This window comes from Carassius carassius, chromosome 1 (assembly GCF_963082965.1).
Source record: "Carassius carassius chromosome 1, fCarCar2.1, whole genome shotgun sequence".
In the NCBI taxonomy this organism is placed as follows: domain Eukaryota; kingdom Metazoa; phylum Chordata; class Actinopteri; order Cypriniformes; family Cyprinidae; genus Carassius; species Carassius carassius.
The window spans coordinates 39518951-39536829 of NC_081755.1; the positions used below are offsets into that span (position 1 = coordinate 39518951).

Sequence of the window (17879 nt, forward strand, 5' to 3'; positions counted from 1 at the left end):
ATATATAATTATACACAGTGAGAGTACACACACATTTATTATGTAAATACAAACGTTTATTTTGGATGTGATTAATCATGATTATAATCTTCTCAGCCCTAGTTAGAATATAGCTAGCATATATAATAAATATAATGAAATAATTTAGTTTAGGCTATGCATAGTGCCTAGACCTGCCAACAAATGCTTATTGTTAGAAGAAAACAAAACAATCCTTAGACGTAGACTATTACTGACCTCAATCACACCGGCTCCCTCTTTATCAACTGGCCTGCCAATCTCCTGCGGCTACTTCTCTTTCTCTCTGCTAAAATATCTTCGAATATCTAAAACGCTAATAGCATTAACAGGGACCCTATGACATTTAGTTTTCAGTGACAACAACATTCTATGGGGAGTGATATTGTTTTAGAATATGCCTATTACAGAGATAGGTTATATTATTGGCAAAGAATAAAGTGTTGTGATTAGCTTGCTAAGTTAGCCATTTCTTGTATTTTGCTTGTTCACTCTACCTCAAGAAAACGTAGCTAAAGGTAAGCAGGTAATTAAAAACAACGTAAAATTTCACTCTGTATCACGACATTTACTAATATTCCTTTCACCATTAGTATCGGTGTTGCCAACTTCTTTCAGTGGAAAGTAGCTAAACCCCACCTGAAAAGTCGCTAAATGTCGCTAGATGACGTCATACAATAATTAGCATATTCATGACGTAAGTGCGTCGCATTGTCTTGCCTCTCTGTGCTCACGTACTGCATTTTAATGCAGCCAAATTTTCAATAAAACTCTTTTTATTACTATATTTTAATGTTTCTGTTGTCAGACAACGGAATGAACATTATAATGACTGAAACGCGGTCCATTAAGACTACATAACCAGCTCTCAAAGATATCAATCTGCACTAAATTCCTACTCACGACACTGACTAATGAAATCAAATACTCATACTATTAAGACAATGGCTGTGCTGATTTCGGCTATACTTGCATGCAAAATAGAGTTAGAAGGAACAAAATATCTTTTTTTTAACTGAAAGTGCTGCTCCTCTCTGCGCTCGCTGAACAGAGCAGATGCAGAGAAAGGTGTGTGCGCGCGCTGGGAGAGAGAGACCTCGCGCTCGTACGGCATACTGAAGAGTTTCAGAGACTAAATAATGTTTGTCCAAGAGAGTCGCTAGATTTGTCGCTAGTCGCTTTTTTGGAAAAAAAGTCGCTAAGGGGGAGTAACGACGAGACAAGATGAATCCTCCAGTTACTTGCAGCGCTCCGGTCTGCAGCGCTCTAAAAGCTGTCAATTCACACCAATGCAACCATAGACATCTATATGATGTCTATGAATGCAACGAGACGCTGCGGTGTATCATCTTGATAGCACAACGACTCATTATACTTCCGTCCAACTTCCGACTTTTCGGCTATTTTTTGTTGCTGGATATATATCATTTGTTGCGTCTAAATATGAATAAGGATACGGTTATTTATAAATCGAATTGTTATTGATTGTTGTTCTTATTATAATTTAGGGGGGCTTAGGAACATTTTGGGGTGGCTTCAGCCCCCCTAAAATAGGCCTAATGACGTCCCTGTTTCAAACGTAATAAACACTTTTTCTCACTTCCGCTGACTGTCATATGTGTTTTGGTGGATGATATTATATGTGTTGTGTGATTAGTGATGAATTCAGAGACAAGCAAAACAAAATGCTGTTCACGAATTAGAAGTACAAAACAAGGATTTGCAAAGAAAAATTCGATATAAGCCAAGAGGGGACTGGTTTTCCTTTGCTAAAGTAAGGAAGCATTTTGATTCCTTTGCTCCTGCATTTCTCAGAGGTGTGTGAGGGACGTTTTATTATGGATGTACGCACTTTATTTCACGTCTTCTGAACTGGTGACAACCAACACGCTTACCCCCATTTAAAGGCTTCGAGGGGCTAGGACAATTTTTAATATAACTCCTATTGCCTTTGTCTGAAAGAAGAAAAGCCTAGGATGCTTTGAGATTGAGTAAAACACAGGCTAATTTTCATTTCTGGGTGAACTTCAACTAATCCTTTAATGCAGAGGACCCTCCTCATGAATGCTGATCATTTTAACTACTGTATTCTCTCTTTGCAAAAATGAGCTGCAACACCTGATAATATCTGTACTGCTGGGCATAATGTTTACCGCTTTAAATAAATCAGCATGGTTTCAAACTGAACTTAGCCAAACCACAGATTAAACTATCTCTTTTTGTAATCTGAATGTTTTCAAGTCAAGTCATACCCTCTATTGAAGAGGGAAACATTATTCAGATCAGGGCTATTTCAGTAACCACTCTGTAGACTCCTGCTCTTAGTAGAGAGACTAGACTATAGCTGCATACAAATAAACCCTGGTAAAGAGCATTGACTAAAACAGGTGAAAATACTCTTTCATAACCATAGAATATAATATACATTTGTGTGAAGCATGCTACATATAGAAATCAATTAAAAGCCCAATCACTATTACTGCAGTCGTATTGATTCTGGTGTTGTTGGTGTCTTACATATACAATCTCATTTAACTCAGTTCAACACTGCTGTGTTTGAATGTGTGTTTAAACCTTGGATGCATGACACTCGCTACAATGGACAGATCTTTAAAAGCCTTTTTTTAACCAAGCTGTGATGTTACATCCAAACATGGGTGATTAACTTTGATTCTTACAATAATTCTTTATGACTGTGCACTTTATATATGTCATTGTGTTTTTATTTATGACAACATAAATTTAACATGGCTGATGGAAGCAGTGAAGCACTACAGTGTGTGCTACTATGCTATCAGGACATTTAGTCCATATAAGCTAGGAATGCTCTGAATACCTGGCCATTTGAGAGAATGAGTTTGGGTACTGACTTATTAACATTACTATAAATTCCCTTGTAATTTGAGGTGTAACACTGAGGGGTTGCATTATAAAATGTTGGGAATATGTATTGTAAATGTCCATAAATTATTTATTTGCCAAATGGCAGCAATTTCATGCAAATCTGTGATAGCTACAGAGGGATTAAGGTGAGCAGTTCCACAACACCTTTGGTGCCTGTACTCTGCTAAGAATCATCATTATTGTTTTGCGATCGCATTGTTGGCATGTGGGTGATTTCATGCAATATATATATATATATATATATATATATATATATATATACACAGCCTATATATGAAGAGTTTGGTTCCTAAATGCTATTTTCTTTTTAAAAGTTAGTTTCCAGTATTGTATCTGGTCGGTACTGAAAAATAAATTTTTTATTTTACTCACAATGCCATATTCACAGAGTTATTAGTTAATTTTTTCTCTTTTTTTCCAAACCGTGACAAGCGCCAGTCTCCCTTTTTTGCAGAACGTGATATATCCGCTCAACCAATCAGAGCACACTATTCCACGCACCGTAAACGGTATTAAACCAATCACAGCGCACCATTCCACGCACTTTAGGCAGTAATGGCAGCGCTTTGAATACATCAGGCATCCTAGTTTTCCTCATCTACAGTACTTTGTGATCAACAAATAAGGGCTGCACGATAAATCACATGTGATTGTTATTCGCATCTCGTCATCTTGGTTCTGTTATTAATAGTATCCATCATGTACTTTCAGATGGAAATTATTCAGATGCATTTAAAACACAGAGCCGTATCACTGACAAACTACGCTATATCGCATTTGTAATAATCAAAACTCCATAATCATCGGGAAGAAGGAGGCGGGAACCGGCGGACAATCAAAATGAAACTTTAATAATCAAAATAAACACAAAACAGCGCATCAGCCCCTCACGGATGACTGATGCGCACAAATAAAAACCAAAACATAAAATAAAGCCCAGGCCTGGTCCTCTCTCGTCCTTCACTGTCGTCGCTCCTGTTTTCTATCCTTCCATCTCCTCCGTGGGACTCAAGACTGGTGGGTCGAACAGGTTTCATTAATTTCCCAATCACTCCACCGGCCTCGCTCATTCCCACGTCCCTCGGCCCCGCCCCACTCGTCACGTGCTTATTAGAGGAATCACATTCGATTATGAACGCAATATTGTTTAGCTTAACAGTGTTTTTAATAATGCCATTTATGTTTTTGTTAATACAGCACATAGCACTAGTCAGCTAAATGAATGTACCTTGGCAAAGATGAATGCACTTTTAGAAGTTAGAAGTTAAGGGAAATTACATTTTGGAATTTCTGTGGTCTAATGTGATATTTTTATTCATGTTCTTGTTCATGGTGAAATTTTTTTTGCTTTAATTTATAGCATTAACAAGATGACCTGTTAAATTCATTTTGGAAGCGATGACTGATGAATTTATTTTTAGTCCAGTGCCTTTATATAAGAATAGTATTGACCAAGTTCAGAGGGTGTTATGTGGATCAACTTACCATGTTGTGTATTTTCATTTCATTTTTCATTTTCAAAAATAACTTTCATATTAATTCAATGGATTTATTGCATTTTGGAAAAAAAAAAAAAAAATTCTTTTGAATAAATCTTTGAAAATCAAACCCTGGATTTTTATTATTATTTAAAATTACAATTTTAATGTTTTTATAACCTAAAGATGTAATGTCAAAATTGGAAACAGAAAATAATAGTTTTCATATTGCCATTTTTTTGACACGCATTTTTATTCAATGAAAACGGATTTATTGCGTTTTGGAACTAAACTCAAATGAACCGTATGAACTTTGTGCAGCACATAGTAGTGGGATTTTGTTCTCGAATTAATCAGTGTTTTTAGTTAAGTGAATAATTCAGTGACTCATTCATAAAATGTCACTTGTTTCATTCCTGAACTGAACAGTTAAATGAATATTCAGTGCTTCAAAGTCATTCAATTGTTTCCACCTACTGGCATGCAAAAGAAACATCTCCAACTCCAATCTCCAATCATAAATTACAGACAATTTGAAATAATTATATATTTCACAATCAGTAAATCCCTATAAATAAAGCAATAGTGAGAATAGTGAGTGTATATATATATATATATATATATATATATATATATATATATATATATATATATATATATATATATATATATATTCTGTTCTGACCTGTCAGAACAGAACTACGACCCACAGGTTGAGAATCACTGCATTAGAGAAACAGTCCAAAAACACACTAAAAGCACACTTACATTTATTCACTCAACAGAGGCTTTTATCCCAAGTGACTTACAATGTGTTCAAGGTATACATTTGATGCCTCTAGCATTGTTAGTTAGTTCCGGTTGTAATAAGATAATTACTGCATTCAGTACACATGTCCAAATCATTAGTACTTTCTTAACTTTGAATTGGACGGATGAATACAGCTATTTCAGGTGCAGTGATACTGCGTTTAACTCTATGGGGAATTCCCTTCTTGGTTTCGTAGCTGACACATTTTCCTTTGTTTTCACCCATTCAGATGTGCTATCCTTATGTGCAATCTGCTACCTCTACAAAAGCAAATCTGATAATGAGAAGTGTTTTTATGCTAAAACTAAGCAAATTTGTCAGAAATAAACCTGCAAGTTTTGAATAATTTAGTTGTTTGCTGAATGATGTCATTTTTATCAACAACAGACTTAAGAAAAATAGGAGTTTGCACCTCAAAACAACATCTGATGCACATTTTAGCAGACTACATTTTCATATGAAAATAGTAAATATGACTAATAAGCTGTTTACCTGTTCCTAGATATGAGTGCTTTCTCCTATGAGAAGTGATGTGTGGTAATATAATATTTCAGGTGTTCTATTATTAATCTCCAAATATAGTGCCTCATACCTTGATGTCTCATTAATCATTCAATTTTGTCTCATGAAACATAAACAGCGATTGTATTTAATGAATTATTAATCTTATTAATGGACCGCACAAGGAGCCAAACCGACACTCTGCAACTGTGAGTTAACAAATTGACAACAGCAATGCATCTCATCTGTGTAATCGCTAACTCGTACAGCAAACGGTTACACATATCAGTCATGAGCAGCTTCGACTGTGGCCATTTAACTACTTGATGAAGGCTTATCAGGTGTCTCACACCAAGGATCGTAATAAGTATGCTAATTAGGCTCATATATGTCTTTAATTTATCATATCCTAGAATTCATAATTAGTTTAGAAATATATGAGTAAATATTTAATTACTATATAAATCATGTCCCATTGGTCCAGTCCAATAGGAGATGGATATAAGATAATATTTTTGAAATATGAACATAGTCTTGAAATAACTAGCTAATTAGGGTGGAATGGGATGTATTTTGAAGTGATGCCAAATAGGTTTAAAGGGAACTTTAAAGGGGCCCTCTCAAGCGCGACCTCACCAGTTGCACCCCCCTAAGGAAGGTCCTGGTCAGCAAATTTGACAGTACACTTTAACTGTATTTCATAAACAAAGTATTTATGAAATTGCATATAAATGTACTTACTGTTTACTTAAGTGTGTCAAAAATAGTTTAAAGCTCATGAACACAAACAAAGGTATACATTTTTTTTTACTCTGAAATCAGTAGGAAATTTTACTAAAAATAATAATTACAAATAATTACAAAGGAATGGCAAGTAACACTGAATTAAATGTGAAAGACTAAAATAGGACTAAATGGTGTTTATTCTTGTACAATATTCTTCAAAAATATGTTGTATTTACATCTTATGCTGTATTTAAAACTATATACTGTGTGTGTGTGTATATATATATATATATATATATACATATATATATACACATATATAATGTATATATGTGTATATGCACACACACACACACACACACACACACACACATACACACACACACTTAATCAAAATAAGCTGACTGCAGTTTGATTGAGATTAATTGGAATGCACAATGAAAAAACAAGATTTTTGAAGTTATTTTGAGTTATCGGTTTTTGCTAAATATCTCTTTATACATAAGTACTCTTTTTAAAAGTATGTATTTCTTTTTCACAAGGGTGTCTCTAGTCCCCATCCACTTCACTGAATGGAAAAGAGCAGCTTGGCCATTCAACTAAATATCTCCTTTTGTGTTTCACAGAAGAAAGAAAATCAGATGGACTCAGAATGACATTAGGTAAGATACATGATGCTTGCATTTTCCATTTTTTGGGCGAAGTGTCCTTGCAAGAATCAGAATGTCACACACTGAACAGCAGGAATTCCTGTGTGTCCAGCTGAAGGAGAGGTGTCAAACATCCTTGACCTGAGTGTAGGAGTGTAGGGGGGAGTGTGATGATGGCCCGCTCAGGCTTGAGTGAAGGCCTTGTTAAACGGGCCGGCGTCAAGGGTAGCACACCCGCCACTGGAGGATGGACGCCGCGTCAATCCCACACCATTCTGCAGATCTCTCAGGGCAATCAGCGATACCTGATGCAAAGCAATCAGAAACAAAATGAAACCCTGTTTGCGTGTATTTTTTCATCAATTTAAATCAGCAGATTCATTTTCCCTTCCTATTTGCTGAACATGCATGATTGAAAGGCAGCGGTTTTCTCCTCTCACCACGTGAGGTTAAACAGATTTTGAGATAGTTGTCTGCTAGACTGGCTTTCTGGGTATGTTTGTATTTGATTAGCCAGATCCAGAGCACTGCATGTAGCTGCTGCAGTTGCTGAAGTATCTAAGACGGCCTTAACCTCTTTCCTCACCCTTTCTCTATTATGCAAATTTGTCCGGGCTCTATGGATACGGAGTCTGATCAGGGAGTTATTTTCTCTGGCCCTCTCTAGTGTTTTCATTGAAACAAATAGCCACTGCTGGCGTAATGGAAAACCGGTGGTTGCATAATGCTGTTAAGAGATGCATTGCTAACAATATCATATGTCAAGGTTTGTGAGGGTGTTTTTTTCTGTTTTATTGTCTGAAGATGTTATAAGATATTGTTTAAAATGCTTAACCTTCTGTCATTGTCTTGGAAATGGTTTCCTATCTGCAGTTCTCGGTCACAGGCACAATGATGTACTATGAAATACTATGCACACAAGACGATGCTCGCTTTAATTTAAACTTAAGTTAACAAAGTGTTATGTAACAGTGACAAAGGGAATAGGGCAGGAATGACAAGAACACAAGAAAGTGGCAAAGACGGGGGCTTGATGTTTGATCTGGTGGATTTTCACATGAATGAGAATGCAAAAGGGAAATAAAGCATTCTGCAAGGTTGAGGAAAACAACTGTTGTCACGAACCCAGGGTTGCACATCTTTTCCCCAGAGGAAAAGTGGCAAGCGGAGATTTACCTGAAAGGCAATAAGAGAGAAGCCCATTTTATTCTGGTTAGGATCTTTCAACCACAATCAATTCGGCCTGTCACCATAAATAATGGGGGTCACGGAGAGCTGTGAGGTGCGTTGTGTACACTGTTACAGTGCGGTTTTGCCAACACTTATTTTTGCATTTGAAATGCATGTACGTCAAATTTTGCCCATAGTCATTTTTCAAATCATCCACTTTGATAAGCACCCCAGCTTTATTAGTGGAGGACGGTTGTGTGTAATTAGATTAAAAGTACATCACCTAAAGGCTGTGCTGTGGTTCATGTGGATGTGCTAAGCTCATGGTCATCAGATATGTCACCGATTGCACAGGGGTACAATTTTGCCAGTGGCACTACACATTGATGTTAGAGATACAGTCATCCCATTCTCACACAGACTCACTCGAGAGGCCATGATTATATCCTTATATGACATGGTCTATGATTGAGCAGAAGAATATCAATATTTGATGCTGTTTATTTGTGAATATTGCATTTTTTTTTAAATACTATTCCTTTCACACATTTTTTTTTTCTGTGTATTCCTGTTCTCTACATTTATATGGCACATAATAAACACATGATAAAGAGTCCTACTGTATGCAAGGTAAAAGTTTTGACAGACTAAAAAACACTCCCTTCACTATTTTTATTGTTGTCAGAGCTTAGGTTTTGGTGCAGAAACAGATTAGAAAAATGGTTTCAGCCAAATGTCAGACAACAGCGACATTTTATGTATGGCATTTTCAAAAAATAACTTGGAGCACCTAAGTTAATTACTAAATACCAAATGCCATAAACTAATAATTGGATAATTAGGTACAATTAGCAAAATATGTCAGCATCAATTTATAATAGAGATATGAAATCCAGTTATTACATGCAATAGTGTTGAAAAGCAATGTGAATCATGTTGCTCCAAAATTGGCAGGAAGCATTTATTTTGAAAAGGTATTTACAACTAAAACAACGCCCAGCTAACTAAATAAGCTATAATCTGAGAAGCAAGCTAAGATACTGTTGGATATTTAAACATACTGACTTTGTATTTGTAACTTCTCTTTTACCTTCTGTTATTTGACTTAGTAGCTATGCAAAGATTAGCTTGACATTTGTTGCAAGAGCACTCAGAATTGTTTCATTTCTCAGTACTCTGAGATATTTGATTTGACTGAAAAAAAAAGAAAAAAAAAAAGATTTGCTCTTCGTAGCTGGTTTAAACTGGTTTTATAGCTAGTTTAAGATGGTCTTCCAGACTGGCCAGAATAAGGGGGAAAAAAATCTCAAAACTCCTTTAAAACCAGTTTACAGAACAGTCTGATCAAGCAAGGAGACCAAAACAGGAAAGTGCATTACCGCAGAAGGGATATGTGATTTAAAATATTTGTGCATTGATTCTGTTGAAATGACATTCAACTGAAAATGTTGAGGGTTCATGGCTGTCATGCAAACCAAATACAGAAAAAATAAAAAATAAAAAAAACACAGATTTACAAAAAATATGATCTGGGCAGAGCTCAGGGACAAATCGCAGGCACAATCGTCCAGTTGCAAGATGAGAATTCAGCATTGATATTTTAAACAAATAGCATACATGTGTACCACAAATGTATTCCTTTTCTTTGTTCTGGGAAATGGAAAAGCGCTATCTACTGTCTCTCCTCTCCCAGACACACATTCGCACAAACCACTCTTCTTTTTTCCCCTGCACTGAACACAACAGAGAATAAAGTATACATTTCTATTAAAAACTCTTTCTCACTAGAAAGCTTACTGTTTGACATACTCATCTTCCAGCACAAAGCATGCGTGAAGTACAAACAGTAAAAGGGGTGAAGCTCTGTAACTTTACAGTTGAAAGAGCCTGGCTTTTTTTTTGTGTGGAATTGTGGTATGTCTTTTGCAAGGTTTCAAGCTTTCTATTACTACACCAACTTGTATAAAAGAGTCTACAGATGCCTGAACCTCTCAGAATGGCAAACAATTTTCATACAGCACCTTTTAGCAACTTTCAGTCTTGATATAAATGAATTCTCTCTTCTACTGTCAAACAGTCTGTAGTTTCAGTTGATAGTTGCTAATCATATCTGTCATGTCTTTCAACAGGTCTTGCACTTTCTAGCACCACACCTTTGCAAACTGGTCCATGGAGATTGAGAATTCCCTTATCATTGTCAGGAAAGCTCATGTTTAATACAAGACTAAATAAATAATAGAGTGGCTCAAGAACAGGTGTAAATATCCTGCAATAACCCTGTCCAAGCTGTGTTCTCGATGCAATCCATAATCTGTGCCAGTAATGGTGTATAAGTATCCTCTGACTAAACTAAAGAAAACATGAATACAGTATGTATACAGTCATGTCAACTTAGTATATTTTACATTATTCTGAAATACTTTAGTCCTAGTAGAATGGATTGATATAATTAAGCTGTAGTCACATTAACCATCTTTCAACTAATTTTTCAGTAATATTAATGTGAATGTACACAATCTGGAATTTCATGTGAGGGTAAAATATTTCCTTACACAGATTTTGGAATAAATTGGTTATGCAAATTCACCTTATATATATATATATAATCAAAATACCACAGCATACAATCTTTGGTTTCCTATCTGTTAAAGGTATAGTTTAAAATGAATATTTGCTGAAAATGTACTCTTCCTCAGGTGGCCTAATATGTAGATTTGTTTCTTCCTTTGAAAAGATTTGGATAAATGTAGCATTAAATCACTTGCTCACCAGTAGGTCCTCTGCAGTGAATGGGTACCGCCAGAAAGAGAGTCCAAACAACTGATTAAGACATCACATTAATCCACAAGTAATCCACATGACTCCAGTCCATCAGTTAACATCTTGTGAAGTGAAAAGCTGCATCTTTGTAAGAAACAAATCCATCAAGACATTTTTAACTTATTGACAAAATGTACATTTTATGTGAACTATTCCTTTAAGATCTAGTTATCAATTATAAATGTACATAGGATTTCTTTTATCATCTAAATAAGCATGCAGGCTGTGTTCTTTAAAGTGAGATAATGGTAAAATAACGAAATGGAGATAGGTGTTCGACTGGTTAGCATGGTTCATTCAGACTTGAATTGTAGATGCCATAACTACACCATTATGCTTAGAAAAATATCCACTTCCATTGACAGCCATTGAAAAATAGCTGTGTATTCAGACATAAAAATATTTTTAGCAGGCAAAGTAGATGTTTTACCAGTGAGAGATATTTTGGAGGGCTCTCAAAGCTTGAAATGGTCTTATATTTTGTGCTGTCTGCATGCATCGGCAGGATACTTTTTTTGTTCAAGCACATATTTCACAAGAACAATACATTAGGTGCCTGCTTACCTCGCTACTTTAATACCTTTGGTGAAAGTTTATTCTGCTATTGATGTTTATTTTTTTGTTTTTCCCCAGAGTAGGTGTCTCTCTTGCTGCTGGATTCTGGGTAAAGGTAGGGTAAACATACAGGGTAAATGTAGTTCACAAATCCACTTGGAAGATCATAAATCCAGACTTGTTTTACCTACAGAGCACAGATTCTAAGCCATGTTGATAATATAGACGTTCAAAATCCTTGTAAGAGATTTATAGAACTCTATATAATGATATATATAAATATATAGGTTACTGTTCCATACATGTAGGAATATTTATGCAGCAATTCTGTTGAGGCAGCAATGTTGACAATCAATGGGTAGACAAATCTTACCACACGTAGCATTTAATAGCTTTTTGTCAGCCGGCATAATTATAGTGGAAGGAAAAAGGATTGCACGGTCCTCTGATACATTTGAATTATCCTGAAAGTCTGGTGTTTTATAGGTCAGGTGTTTTCCCTCCGTGACTCTAATTCAATTAAAGTGGGACTGGTTCAATTACCCATGCTGTTACAAACTCTGGAAGATCTCATTATAGTGCAAATATTGACCTGAACCACTTCTCAAGATAACCCTAACAAATACAAACGTCATTGTTTATTTATTGAAGCTAACACATATCCTTTTGAGGCACATTTTGCAAATGTTATATAATTGTATGTTAAACATGGCCACGCAACAGTACGCTAGTCATTGTCAAAGTTGTCATAGCGAGTTAACACTTGGATAGTTAGAGTGGATTAGTTGCTTAAAGAATAGCAAGTAAGTCATAGTATTTCATCCAGATAACGTTTTCCCATTTCACGTTTGAAATCCCAAGGCTGCTACTAAAGATTAGTGATGTCTTTGGTATTTTTCCAGCTGAGCACAGATAACTTCTCATACTGAACGTTTTCAGCCACTTGCAGTTTAAGATCTGCAGTTAATGCAACTAGCAGATTGTTAATGGTAGGAAACCACAGAGACATCTGTAATGGCTCTCTGTCATCATTTTCAAAACAATGACCTTGATTTATGTTTGCTTTCTGGCTGCTAAAATGGTTTCTATTAATTCTATTGTAGAAGTACACTTTAGAATACTTTTTAAAAGATTACTTGTTACAGAAAAAAAAAACTTTTAAAGTAAAAAGTTTACTTAAGAACTTAAATACATCTTTATATGTATATATATATATGTGTATATATTTATATTTATATATATGTATATATATATATAGTACAGACCAAAAGTTTGGAAACATTACTATTTTTAATGTTTTTGAAAGAAGTTTCTTCTGCTCATCAAGCCTGCATTTATTTGATCAAAAATACAGAAAAAATGTAATATTGTGATATATTATTGCAATTTAAAATAATTGTTTTTAAATGTATTATACTTTAAATGATCATTTATTTCTGTGATGCAAAGCTGAATTTTTAGGATCATTATCACATGATCCTTTAGAAATCATTCTAATATGATGATTCATTATCAAAGTTGGAAACAGTTCTGCTGCTTAATATTTTTTCAGGACATGTGATACTTTTTTAGGATACTTTGATGAATAAAAAGTAAAAAAAAAAAAAAAAAAACAAAAAAAAAAAAAAAGAAGCTATGTTTTTTGTTACGATCGGAGACCCAGGGAAACACTGGAGATAAGAGATCCAATCGCAGTGTGGGTTTTAATGGGTAATCCAAAGAAATCAACAAGCAGGGGTCAAAACCATAAATCCATCCAACAAATAAACAAACTGGGAAGGAACAGGAACTCGGAAGGCGAGGAAACTGGGTGACGGAAAGAAAGGACTACATCCAGACAAACAGAAAAGGACTGGTTAATATAGGGAGGATAATGACTAACAAGTGAAGACACCTGAGTGCAATTAACAGGAGTGCAATTACTGTGATGAAGGGACAAGGCTTTGTGGGAATTGTAGTGCCTACGGTGAGGTGCCTATGGGGAAGTGAGACCACTAGTGGAGACTCAGGGAAACAGAGACCAGACAGCGTGACAGTTTTTAAAATATAAATATTTTGTAATAACAATATACACTACTGGTCAGTAATTTGGGGTCAGCATTTTTTTTCTTTCTTACTTTTAAAAAAAAAATAAAATCAATACTTTTATTCAGCAAGGATGTGCTAAATTGATAAAAAGTGATAGTAAAGAAAATATATTATTAGAATATATATTATTAGATTTTTTTTTAAATTTGAATAAATGCAGTTCTTTTTAACCTTTTATTTTTATTTTTAAATGCTTTATTAGTATTGTTTCTGATGGATATTGAAAAGTACATTTTTAATTTTACGCGAAATGCGATATTCACAGAGTTATTAGGTCATGTTTTATCCCTTATTTTCCAAACCGTGACAAACTCCAGTCTCCCTTTTTTTTGCAGAATGCGATATATCCTCTCAATCAATCACAGCACACCATTCCACACACTCTAGACTATGATGGCGGCACTTTGAATACACTCCACATCTTAGTTTTACTCCTCTACTTTGTACTTTGTGATCAACAAACCAGGGCTGCATGATAAATCACATGTGATTGTCATGTGCATCTCATAAGTAAAGCCGGTTCTGTGATTAATAGTACCGGTATATCTCCATCACGTGCTTTCAGATGGAGCAACATTTAATACACAGAGCAGTAGATCACTGACAAGCTATGCTTCTAATGTGATATTGTTATTCATGTCCTTGTTCATGATGAAATTTAATTTTATTGCTGTAATTAATTTATAGCATTAACAAGATGACCCGTTGAATTCATGTTGGAAGCGATGGTAGATCATGAGAGCAGTTATCCATCAGAGATGATCAACTGAAAGATGGCAGCGTTCAAACCTGCCACATTTCCTTCTTAAAGGAAATTTATTAAAATGAATTTATTTTTTATTTTTATAAGAATAGTGCTGACCAAGTTCAGAGGCTGTTATATGTGGATCAACTTACTATGTTGTGCATTTTCATCATTTTCAATATGAAAAATAACTTTCATATTGATTCAATGGATTATTGCATTTTGAGAAAAAAGGTATCATGTATTTATTGCATTTTGGGGAAAAAATAATAACATTTTATAATAAATCTATGAAAATTAAAACCTGGATTTAAATGTTTAATGCTATTATAACCTAAAGATGCTATGTGAAAGTTTGAAACAGAAAATCGTTGTTTTCATCTAGCTACTTTCTTGGTAAAGAAAACACTCAAATTAATCAAAATGGATTTATTGTGTTTTGGAACCAAACTTTTCATGTATATATATATATATATATATATATATATATACACCAAACTATATATTGCTTAGAGTTGAGAAAAGATGACATATTCTGAAAAGCAAGTGTCAGATATGAGCTTGAAAAGCTCCAGAAAGATAGTTATATTTGTGGTCAAACAATGGGATTTCCAGCTTAGCCTTACTGGTGATCATTGTCAAACATGTCAGCCATGGTGTCTGTCTTAAAATACCCTTGATACATGTTTCCATGGAAGAGCAGAGAGTATGTCCTGCAGCGTTCAGCTATCTGTAGTCATTCTTGAAGGCCAGAGTCACACATCCAGATTGATTGTGGATAGCGCTATCATCTCCGTCCATCTAGAACTCAGGGGAAATCACAGCTTGTTCTATCAATCAGAGTGAGGAACCGTTTCAACTTGTTCTGTGCCTCAGTGGTATTTTAGGTCAGATTTTTCACTAGTTGCCATCTATGCTGAGATTGGGCTGGAAGAGAAGTGCACTGCAGATCCATGTCCATTTCAAACAAACCTGACATTTTTCAAGTCTCAGACAACCTAATTCCCATAAAACAAATTCTGTAACTTAACTTGATTTTTTTTTTTTTTAATTAATGTTTCTCTGATCCTAAGGGTTGTTTGTTAGATTGTGATGGATGATAGCGATCAAACGGCAGTATTTACTTCAGCAAGAGGCAAACAAAAAGCAACATTGGAGTTGTCCCAGCAAATCCGGTCCATTAGGCCTGGACATGCAGCAGGGAATCTTTTATGTCATGCATTAAAGTGGCAATTAGCTTGTGGTACTCAATGTTCAGATTTTTTTATGTTTTTTCCCCCCACAATGGATGAAATCCAATTTAATGACAGGAACTAACTCTCTGGGTTTTTTATGAACCGCCTACATGCTCTTTGATGCATAAGCACATTGTTACAATGGAAGCCTGATTACAGGAAAATACATCACATTGTGTGCTGACGAAAAGCAGGAGCCTAAATGACTAATACTGTGCGGAAAACCATCCTAACAATTAACTGCAGTAGGTAATGAATGTTTTACTTAGTGAAGTATATTAATACCTTGACTGGAAGAGAACATATTGATTTTAGTTTTTCTGACGTTGAAATGATTGCATTAGGCTGCACTTAAAAACAAACAAACCTGTGGCTACTTTTGGCTAACAGACAAAAAGTCCGTGGCTATCCATATCTGTCTCTCTGTCTGTCTGTCTATTTATCTGTCTGTCTGTCTGTCTGTCTATTTATCTGTCTGTCTGTCTGTCTATTTACAGTATCTGTCTGCCTGTGTCTTTCATCAAATACAGTATTTTACTATTCTATCTACTATTACACTATTCATTCCTGGGATACTAACATGCTGATTTGGTGCTCAAGAAACATTATTTTTTTCCTGAGAACTTTTGTTTAAACTGTGAAACATTTTTTTTCTTTTTAAAGAATATTTGTTCTTCACTGTAATGAAATGCCTCATTGCTAAATAGAAGTACATAAAAATATACAGTACATATGCATGTACTGTAAACTAACATAAGTCTTAAAAGTCTTTTACAATTGAAAACAGAAATGCCTAGTCCGTCAATTCAATAATTTTTAATGAAAATTCTATATATGTATATATAGTTGTTAAAGGGTACATAACATACACAGTTTCACCTAATCTCATGTTAATCTTGAGTACCTATAGAGTAGTACTGCATCCTTCATATATCCAAAAAGTCTTTAGTTTTATCATATTTATAAAAGAAAAATACAGCTTTCCGATTCTTTCCGGAAAAGGCCGAACTCCTGGAGGCCTGCCGTGAGCGGAGCTACTGTATAATACTGATGTATTTTTCACTTATGTGCTGATTTCCAACAAAATACAGAAATCTGATGCAATAGTACTTCCATGAATGGGGTCTTTTATTACAGGGATGGCTCCATGTTTTAATAGCAAACGTTGTGCAAATCCAGCGTCGACTTGGGCCTTGTTTATAAAACATTCATCACTCAAATGACCAGAATACACAAACGAACTTAATACACTCCTTTGCTGCCCCGGAAAAACAAACTGCATCCACTGTTCATGTAACGCTGGGTTCTTGGGGAAGCTGAACACTGTAAACTTTCCCTCACATCCAAAATGCACTTATTTGGAGGCATTCTCGAACAAATCCTACGCAGCGCTGCCGACGATTTTGAAGCGTGTTGATGTGCGCGGTCTCACTCTCCTCTGGGCAATGTGTGAGGTGGGTGCGCTTTTCCACGAGAAGTGCTTATGTAAGGACTTCAGTTCTCGTCTACGTCATTAGATCCACGATCGAAAAAAACCAGCCGAAACTTTTACCAACCCGGAAGTAAGATTTTCGGCACAGAAATTCTCAGTCATTCTTCTAAATTATTTTTTTTAACTTTGGCCATGTTTAGCATGAGAATCCATCTCTTTAACACCGTGAACAACTCTGAATACACGAAACACCATTGTACCCCCCCCTAATGTAAAGTGAATATGGTCTAATCAGTTGGATTGAAGAATGAGTTGGGAAAAAAAAGAAAAAAAGAAAACCGCCGCTTGTTTTGTGCAGCAGGATCTGATTATTAACGCCTACCTCCATGAAGTCAATATAGTGTTATGTGTCTACGTGCATCATGATTGAGTTTGTTTCTTCATCTCCTTTGCTTAATCTTGTCACACAGGAATAGATTATCCTCATTGAGGGGTTAACAAAGTGTTAATTTCTTATCAGAATCACTTAATTACCTTTGGCCTCGGCTCTCACTGTAAACTAAGTGCAGTTCAACTTAGACACAGCTGATTGGTTTCGTTGTGTAGGGAGTAAATCATAATGAAAAAGGGATCGATGCAAATGAAAGTGCAGGCTCTAAACATGCTATTGAGTTCTATTAGCCCTGCAAAATTGCTTCCAGGACAGTACGTATTGAGCTTCCTCTGCTACACAAAGCCTGTTTCAT

At 35.3% G+C, this 17879-nt stretch overlaps 1 long non-coding RNA gene across 1 annotated transcript in view; it reads left to right on the forward strand.

Moving 5' to 3' along the window:
• The window catches only part of LOC132122220 (uncharacterized), an 85700-nt gene extending 77747 nt beyond the window's left edge, over window positions 1-7953 (forward strand). Inside the window, exons 2-3 of the long non-coding RNA XR_009426352.1 lie at window positions 6981-7100; window positions 7180-7953. This is a non-coding gene — a long non-coding RNA (uncharacterized LOC132122220). The remainder of the gene's footprint in view (window positions 1-6980; window positions 7101-7179) is intronic.
• Window positions 7954-17879: the final 9926 nt, after the last annotated feature.